Source organism: Pocillopora damicornis, chromosome 9 (assembly GCF_964200805.1).
Source record: "Pocillopora damicornis chromosome 9, jaPocDami1.2, whole genome shotgun sequence".
Taxonomy (NCBI): domain Eukaryota; kingdom Metazoa; phylum Cnidaria; class Anthozoa; order Scleractinia; family Pocilloporidae; genus Pocillopora; species Pocillopora damicornis.
Genome location: NC_142678.1, coordinates 11,548,359 through 11,558,180, shown reverse-complemented (window position 1 = coordinate 11,558,180; position 9,822 = coordinate 11,548,359). Strand labels below are relative to the sequence as shown.

The 9,822-nt window shown below is 37.7% G+C and overlaps 1 pseudogene; it reads right to left on the bottom strand.

The window, feature by feature from the left end:
- Nucleotides 1–2,336: 2,336 nt before the first annotated feature.
- Nucleotides 2,337–8,316, bottom strand: LOC149040103 (potassium channel subfamily K member 3-like; annotated as a pseudogene).
- Between the last annotated feature and the right edge of the window lie 1,506 nt (nt 8,317–9,822).

Below are 9,822 nucleotides of genomic sequence, written 5' to 3'. Positions count from 1 at the left end.
TTTTTAAGGAATGGAAAATTTCACGTTGAGAGAGATGCGTGTAGGCGAAATGTTGATGGGAAAATCGTAGAGTTTCTTTCTCAGAGATTTGCTAAAAAATCAGCAAATATGGCTTTTGCACGGCACAAAACATTCAGTGGTGTATGATTTGTTTACTGCTCATAGCTAAAACTATTGACGTAGATGGGGATCATTGCGTGATAACTGACCAATGAATTCGTTCCGCGCGACGTGGAGTTTTCAATAAAATCTCGCTCAATCAATGGGTGGGTAATGAACTTCCACATTCACTAAGCTTTGGAAGCATTTATCCCACAAAAGATTCACACAATTTTTTACCCGGTAGAGGTTTCACCAAAATAATTCACTCAACAGATTTACATTGTTCCGTTCTATTTTATCCCACGTCCCATTCCAATAGCTTTTGTCTATTCTTTGGTGAGGTTTCCGTTTATGTAAATTTGGTCTGAATTTGTTGCTGATTATGACACAAAGCTCGGAAGTTATAAACTTTCTTCTGACACTTTATTTTTGGCCGGCAGCTGGCGAGCTTAACGATCTCAGTGACGCAGAGTTCATTTAAAGGACTAGTTCTATAGAATGTTTATGTCTTTGAAGATGCGAGCTGCCTATTACATAATAAGACCTCATTTACATGGTCCCGGGTACCACAGACAATCCTCCCCCCCCCCCCCCGAGTTACCCTGGGCGAGCTTATTTCTTTTAGAAAATTCAGCCAACCGTTTACATGAACTCTTCTCAGGTACGCGAGACAACTAGGGGGGTGAGTTGGGCAACTTTTCCTCATGTAAACACCTTGTCTCGCCGACCCGATACGAGACAACTCGAACGGAAAATGCGTGCGCACGCCATGACCAGAATGGTTACATATATTTTTTTCCTGCCGTCCGCCATTTTGTCAAATATGTAACCTGGCCGAACGAGGGTCAGCAGACGTTAAATTTCATGTAAACACTTTGTAAAATTGTCTCAGGGAGAGGATTGTCTCAGGTACCCGAGACAATATATATGGTGCCTAAGAGTCCGGAATGCCACAGATCTTCATTTATTCCAATTTTTGCAATGTTCTCGAGAGAGTGACGTTGAATTTAATTGCATCTCTTCTGGCCATGAATTATTTGAGAACATAAAATTATTCATTTATTACTCATTTTTTTTGTTTGTTTGTTTTTTTGCTTCTGAAACGCCTCGTCTTATCTTTCTCTCTCATATCAATGAAGTTTTTTTTATGATAATGTTTGTCTCACATTTCAGAAAAGGTTATTAAATCACTTCCCTGAAAATTTCATTTTTGAACTGATTGAGGTCTGAAACATTACTAGATTGCAGTTTTTTCAGAAAGATTAAAAAACATTCCGTATTAGTTTTGATATTACTCAATTCCTGTTGTGTAGCTCTACTAATGACAACTTTACTGAATTAAGATAACTATCGTTGAATGTCCATGTTACTTCTTTTACTGCAGAGGTGAGGTAAAGATCCACCACTTTTTACGACTCTGAGGTAAATTATTGTTTTCGTATATACCACACAAGTACCAAAAAATTAACTGTATTTCTGTCAATAAACCAAAGACATGTTCTGAAACTAAACTCATGACGGGCGATTTTGTCTCTTCAGCTGCTAAGCTTTCAAAAGAACTTGCCAATCATTGCCAGCCAATCAGGTTGCACGAAAACCACCTCTCGCCCAGTGACATATACTTTGTGACCGAAAATGGACTTTTCCGTCTATCCTGAAGCTCTTTAAGACTTCTCCACTACATTCTCAGGAAACAATCTTGTCTCACACAAGCGTTTCTGTCTGAGCAAATTCCTCCCTCGCATCCTGTTCATCTACATCCTCATTATTTCTTCTAGTCCACTTTTCTTTCATTTATAGAAAAATCCCGTGACACAACGTATCCAGTATGCACCCGATCATTGCAATGGTGAGTTGCAAAAAGAATCCACTTAGGTCTTCTACCTAAAGTTGGGCTGGAAGAGTTTCTCTCGGGCATTTATACTTTGAAACCCAGAATTCTTGGATAAAGTCCGTCAGTCCCTTAGCTTTAATCATTTGAAGAGCCTCTGATACTTGGAAAACAAAGGATTGTTCTTTTTAACAGCAATGGATGCTCCAGACAAAAGGTTCACCGACAACTCTGAGTTCACAATGAGGATCATTCCTTGATTCGCATTCCAGGCCCACGTGATTTGCGACGAAAACGGCCAGACTCCTGTTCATAAAAATCAAGCAAGATGATGTGACATTTTTAATGTTGTTGTTGTTGTTGTGTGTATGTTGTGTTTTATTTTACAAAATGAATCCTTTCTCTAATTTTGTTCCAAGTTTAGAAAATCAGCAACCACATACAGGGCTTCCACGCTTGAGAGAGCTGAAATAAAAATGATCAAAACAAGATTTAACTGAGATTTTGGATTTGAAGATTCTTCAACTTGTAAAAGCACACTCCATCCGGGAACGTAGTCACCGTAGCCCAGAGTGGAAAGTGTAGCGAATCATGCGTAAAAGCCTTCTACAAAAGTCCAACCTTCTACGTACATTCCTTCTAATCCACCGAGACAAACGATCAGAATCATGAGAGCAAATGTCACAAAAATACTCTTCTTCTTAACGTTTCGAGGTCGTGTCCTGCTAAGCAACATTGTCTCGATTGCGTAAACGAAGTCATAAACCAGGTTAGAAACCATTTTTCCCATTGTTTTCAGAGTTAGCATCGTCAGAGGAACACCACCAAAGGTGTATAAAACAGTGACGATTTGTCCAAGTGGAGTCTCTGGTGTAATGTGGCCATAATCTAAAAGAGGCAAAGTGAAATGGTTAAGAAACCTCACGGCCTCTTTTATTTCATGTTAATTTTAGGCTTTTTGATCACACTCCAATAAGATTGAACTGACTGACCAAGAGAGACTCGCATGAATCAAGATGAAAAAAAAACTTAGTTTTCACGGGCAGGGTGCACCCTATGCGGATTTAGTTGGAGCAATACTTCCCAAAAAAATCTAGGTCGGCTTTGAAAAGCTTGTGCAACTTATTTGTTTAGTTTTGTTCATGTAACATAAGTGCAAAGTTTTGAGACGAGTGCAAATAACAAGTAGCGCGCGCGCGCTGTCAAAATTTCGTCTGTCTTGACTTTCTGTGATGCTTTTTTTCTTGTTTATTATACCCATTTTGAAATCGCTGGTGGTCCCTGTAATCTGATTGGTTCTAATTGATGCGATTTATTCACGAATCGCACCATTTTTTGCTTTAAATCGAATCTTTTTCCCAGCCAATGAGGAGGCTAAACTAAAAACAAAACAACCAATCAGATTTTAAGGCTTGTTTAAAGTAACCGATCAAATTTCAGGAAAATGAAAGACAAAGAGTATCATGTGGCAGTTTTGCAACTTTTGTTTCTTAACTCTTACTTTTTCCCCCAAAAAAATGGATATGAATTTAATTTCAGATCGGCTCAGTACTGCATCAATAAAATATTTGAACTGACCAAGTCCTGTATTTAGGCAATTTCAAATGGATGTAATAAAATGGTAATTGAACCTCGTCTCGTTCAATTTTGGTCTGATTCAATTTTGGTCCGTTCAATTTTGGTCATGTGTATGATTTAAGTCCAAATTGCGCTCCACTCAGTTCAGCTACCGTTATAAAAAATGAACCATTATCACATAAACTGCGGTGTTATACAAGGATTTCCGGCCCTGAGAAAAGCCCTAACAACACACGTGAAAAAGTATCGTATTTTTAACGTGTGTTGTTAGGGTTTCTAAAAGCAAAGCAGCATAAAGGGCTATTGTGTTTATATGATAAACAAAATAATACATGGGTGCGCGTAGATATAGAATTTCTCTTCTCGTGTTCAACTCGACATCTCACTCGTTCGCTGTGCTCACTCGTGAGCTATCGAGTTAAACACGAGAAGAGAAATTCCATATCTACGCGCGCCCATGTATTTTTCTCTATTTATAAAATGTTCAGAGAAATGCGCGCGCCGTGATTGCTCAGAACGAGTTCATTATTTAACAAATAGAGAAGCCTTGACTGTGCTCTGTTCTGTTATAAAGCACGCAGGAAGCGGCTAGAGCACGAAAGAAGTGTAGGGAGAAACACGAGACGTAGTCAAGCAGAGTCAAGGCTTCTCTATTTGTTTTATAATAAAGAATCCGTTAAATTCCCCATGTATTACTTTCAATTTTCAAAACAAACTTTATTTCCAAAGCGAACAACAGTGTCGTCAGCATACTCTATACTCTCATAGAGCACGCTACAATAAGCCAATCAGAATCCCTGTTAGAATACTTCAAATAATCTGATTGGCTGTACAAGACAAAAGCTGTCAAAGTGTCAAACCATCAAAGTTCAAAAACCATCAAAGTTTACAATCTGCAATAGTTTACAAACCAATATAATTCGAATTTAACGCTTTTGCTTGAAGTTTTTTATTCAGAATCTTGAAGTGAAATGTTCGGTGAACTTCAGCCGAATTATGGCTCATAAAAACACGCGGGTTTTTTCACATGACAAGGTAGAAAACAAACTGTTCAAGGCGAGTGTTTTTTAAATGAACGACAGCCGAATTCACCGGAACATGAAGATCGCTCGGGATAACAGCGCCGCAAAAACTCGGCTGCAGTGACTGATGTGGCTTTCCTCTCAACACATCGGAAAGGATATCAGAGCGAGATCTTATTTTTTCACTCGAAGGGCGGCCGATGTAGTTTCTGAGGTTTGCTTTACTGTGATGACCGGAGATCGCCATGATAAGTGAGCCGCGATGGACTTCAGCATGATCATATTTGCTCAGACACCGTCATGATTAGTATGAATTTTAACAGTGATGCCAGTTTGGTTATATTTTTCATCATTTCTGTTTTGTTCTGTTTTGTTCTGTTTTGTTCTGTTTTGTTTTTTAACTCTGAACTTTATATACTATACGAGTGTTGGCTGTGTTTGATTTTCATTAACGTACGTAAGCTTGCAATCTAACTGAGCGTGAAAATCTTTAAAACTCGGAATGTCTATTTTGTTTTTCCTTTGAGGATTTTCGTATCTGCCCACGTTTTAATAACGTAAATAACGGCGCCTGGCATGTTTACAAACCTTTCTTTGGTTCTTCTGTTACTACGTGCCGGCTCGCTCATTCCGAAATTTCACTTTCAATTATCGGAAAAAAGCTAAAAAGAAGTCCCGGAAAAGGTCGAACATAGTACAATTTGGCAGATGGCGTGACAGCTTTAGCTCAGCTCTATGCTCTATACCCTCATAGAGCACGCTCTTTCAACCAATGACAGCGCGCGTTATATCCGAACTTTATTATAAATTTCCATAAAGCACGCGCCTTACGTCACACGAGTGCATTGTTGAGATATAATGCACGCACGGTACGTCATTGGTACGAGCGCGCGCAATTCACGATACATTTTATAAAAGAAGTAACAAACTTGTTCCTCGAGCATTGTTGAGTTATATAAGCACTAAGGAATTTTTAAGAACACTCGAGAAGTACGAGAAGCAATCGTCCTCGGTTCGTGCTTCTCCGCACTTCTCTCCTAAAAATTCCCGCGTGCTTCTAGAACTCGACAAAGCATTCAGCGATTTTTTAAATTCTTTAGTAATAGCACGATCACTCGTGTCATTTGGTGTGAATAAGAAGACTACAAATTGCGCTTGCCGCGCAGACTCGTGAAATTTTGTTGTCTTTGGAAAATTTACTCATGCTTAATGACACCAAATTGCACTCGAAATAATATTATTTCCTCTAAAAATGCACATTCTGATAACTCTGCTGTATCGCTAAACATTGAAATATTAACTTTCAAATTTTCTAAATTTGTTACCTAGCAATGAGTAAAACGTGGTCGAACTGGTGAGACGTGACACCAAATAATAACAAAGGGATAACAGTCACATTTTTGCTTTTATATTATTAACTAGCAATACATAATTTTTCTCGTGCAATTTTTCAAAAACAAAAAATTGCACCAGCCCGTAATTTGGTTAGCCTTTAAAAATTTACTCGGGCATATCTATTCCAAATTGCACTCGAAATCAAGTGATTACCTGTACAGACCACACAAGAGAACACGACAAAAGTTTTGACATGAATGAAAGTGATCCTCGCAGTGATATGCACTACTTAGGCAGTAGTGAAAATAAGGCCTGAAAAAAATTCAGGCCTGTACGGGATTTGAACCCATGACCTCTGCGATACCGGTGCAGCGCTCTGCCAACTGAGCTAACAAGCCAACTAGGAGCTGGTCATGATGGTGGTTCTAAATAAAATAAAATATGAATTCATCACTTCACGGGTTTATTTATAGAACCACCATCATGACCAGCTCCCAGTTGGCTTGTTAGCTCAGTTGGCAGAGCGCTGCACCGGTATCGCAGAGGTCATGGGTTCAAATCCCGTACAGGCCTGAATTTTTTTTCAGGCCTTATTTTCACTACTGCCTAAGTAGTGCATATCACTGCGAGGATCACTTTCATTCATGTCTTTATCCGCAGTTCAAATATATGACTTTCATATATTCTTAACCGTATATTCATCACTTCACGGGTTTATTTAGAACCACCATCATGACCAGCTCCCAGTTGGCTTGTTAGCTCAGTTGGCAGAGCGCTGCACCGGTATCGCAGAGGTCATGGGTTCAAATCCCGTACAGGCCTGAATTTTTTTCAGGCCTTATTTTCACTACTGCCTAAGTAGTGCATATCACTGCGAGGATCACTTTCATTCATGTCAAAACTTTTGTCGTGTTCTCTTGTGTGGTCTGTACAGGTAATCACTTGATTTCGAGTGCAATTTGGAATAGATATGCCCGAGTAAATTTTTAAAGGCTAACCAAATTACGGGCTGGTGCAATTTTTTGTTTTTGAAAAATTGCACGAGAAAAATTATGTATTGCTAGTTAATAATATAAAAGCAAAAATGACATTCACGACAAAAGTTTGTTTACAGTTTTCTCTTGTTCTCCCAACATCTCAAGTACAGTATTCACAGCGAAAAAAATCTACCTTTCAGGTTAAGATCTTTCATATGGAATATTTCCCTCTTCTTGTTATTGTTCGGCCTTAAACCATCTCATTATCATATGAAAATGTTATCTATTTGTCAACGCCAACGGTAAAAGCAGATTCCAGTCTAGCGACCTCATCTCCTAAAATTGCTACAAATGATCATTAGAAAAACACTTTGCATGATAATTTTAATGAAAGAGGGATTTTTTTTTTCCAAAATATTTAGTTACTTTCCGATGAGTGCTTTTGTTTTTCATTTTGTTTGTAACTTGTAATTAATTTTCTAAAGCAAAGTAAGATTTGGTTTGATTTTGATTTTTGTTTATGCTTTAATGTAGTGTATTGCAATGTATTAGGACATAATGGTACGTATTGCAAGGTAAGATAACGTAGCGAAAAAAATTATTAATTCAGTGAGTAATGTTAGTATTGTAAGTACTATGGTAAAGTTAGTGGTGTAAGTAATTGTAACGATGTAAACATTATAAAATAAGATTTAAAATATAATGGAAAAATGGGGCCTCCCAACCCAATTAAATTCGCAATCGTTTTAAAGGTTCACATTAATTCGTTTATTCCTTTCATTTTTCTGCAAGGCAGGTTCCACTCTCTGTGACTAACAAGTGGAGCAAATGGAACAACAAAATCTTCTGTACAATGTATTTCGACGGTCTTTCATATAATTAAATCAGTGGAAAACATTGGTGGACTGGTTGGAGGGACACTATAGAGAGCATAAGGTCTTGATTTGCTTATTTTTGGTTTTTTTTTTCGGCCAAAAATTCAATTTAAAAAAAAAAATAAATTGCGCTGGTACGGCGTTCGTTCATGAATTTTCATAAGCTCCTGTTTTCAGGCAATCAAAGTGATTTCTATTTTGATGAAAAGATAATGCCCTGTGTCTATCAATTGAGTCTATGAGCAAGATATTTACCAGAATTCATTAACATCCTATTTCAGAAACAAATGTCACTTGCCAACAGTCGTCAACGTTGTCAGCGAAAAACTGAGGGAACTAAGGAAGCTCCAATCCGCTTTATGACCAACTTGGACCACTTCGAAAGCTCTATATATGAAACTTTTAAAATCGTTCTCGTTTATGGAAACATTGAACCTGTTTGTAAAGTTTGTTTGCAGCTCTCGAGAGAGTCTTAAATAAACATCCTTATTGTCTTAGGGCTTTTTCTCAATACAGTAGAACAGGCCTTCTCCAAATAAGGCATACGCAAAAAGCAGTGAGACTCTAAACAGACTTTTCATTAGAAGTTTCTTCATTTTTTTTCGACTTTTCTACTTAGCGCTGTGGAATAAAATATAGTACAAATTATTGGAATACAGGCCGAGGCAGTTATCACTCTTTGACTCGTGCCATTTTGAAGGATGCATGAAGACGCATTGTTTTTTGTCTTAATTCCGGTCAGGAAATCAAAACAAATCCTGCTTTTATCAGTAAAGACTTATTCTAGCATATTTTTGTAGAGAAAAATGAGACCAGAACAAGACCAAAATATTATAATAAACAAACGTTAAAAAAGGCAATAAGAAAATCGTAAGCAACCCTTTTCGCTTTCTTTCTGGTTTTTCAGAAGTTTTGTCTTCTTAGGTCGCTGTAAATCTCTCTCCTTCACCACTTAGAGTGTCATAAAGAGTCTAAAGGTAATTCGGTTTATCGCAAAAAACACTACCTCCTTCTTTCGCGTAGTGGACAGCTTAAGTACATCAATTAAGTCAAGACAGAAAAAAAAGGCGTGTTATTTTCCAAAGTAACATCTAACCGTGAGTGACATCATTACGGGAAATGGTGATACCTTTCCGTGGTGATGGCAACTGAACGGCCGACTTTAATAATTAGGTTACTTTTTGAATGGCTCGGTGAAAAATATAAGGAAAATGTCTCTCCAATTACGACAGAAATGATTACCGCGGTGCAAAAAAAAATTAAGATAGCTTTATTTAGGTTATCTGGCGGGAAACACTTGCAAGATTTATCGCCCGAGGACTTGATCTGATGAGGGAAGGTGCTTCATGATAGTAAGATTTGATAGTAAGAGAAAATAAGAGAGTGGAATGCATTGTTTAAAATATCTGTCATCCCTTCACTTTTTCAATTTTAATTCATTGCTTTTTTAACATCACTTTTCTCTGACAAATATGAAACTTAAAGTAGTATTTAAGCACAAAATATTGACATAAATAATACAAGCAGAGCAAAAATGAAACAAACAACATAATTAAAACGAACTAGAGAAAATAAGATAAATACACTCAAAAATTGACCAGACAACAGAAACGCTTATGATTAATAGGCTCTCCTTTCCCTCTATCCTAAGACATTTAATAAATAAACCACCTCGGTGGCTGGTTTGTCGGCTGTCCATGGCTAGCTGAGAGATTATCGGAAAAAAGAATATTTGACCGAGAAGCGAAGGCTTCGAGGAAACATGTGAAATTTTGAGAAAAATCTAGAAACCGAGGACATTATCAGCCAGCATACAAGCAAGCCGGAAAGCGGTTTACTTATTTTCAAACCCTCCTATAATCTTTTACATCGCGCGAAAACCCCTCTTAAAAAAGCTAGTTTAGTCTGATGGTGGATTTATCTTTGCGCTCATGCAGTATTTTAATATCACCAACACCGGATTCTATAAAACGAGTTTGTTTTTCTTCTATGAAAAATGGTAGAGATGGTAGAGATGAAAACACAAAACCTTTGTGCTGTCTTCCTCTCGCTGGCTTTGTTCCTTTTCGATGATCGCGAATATAAAACGGAGGAAAAATAGC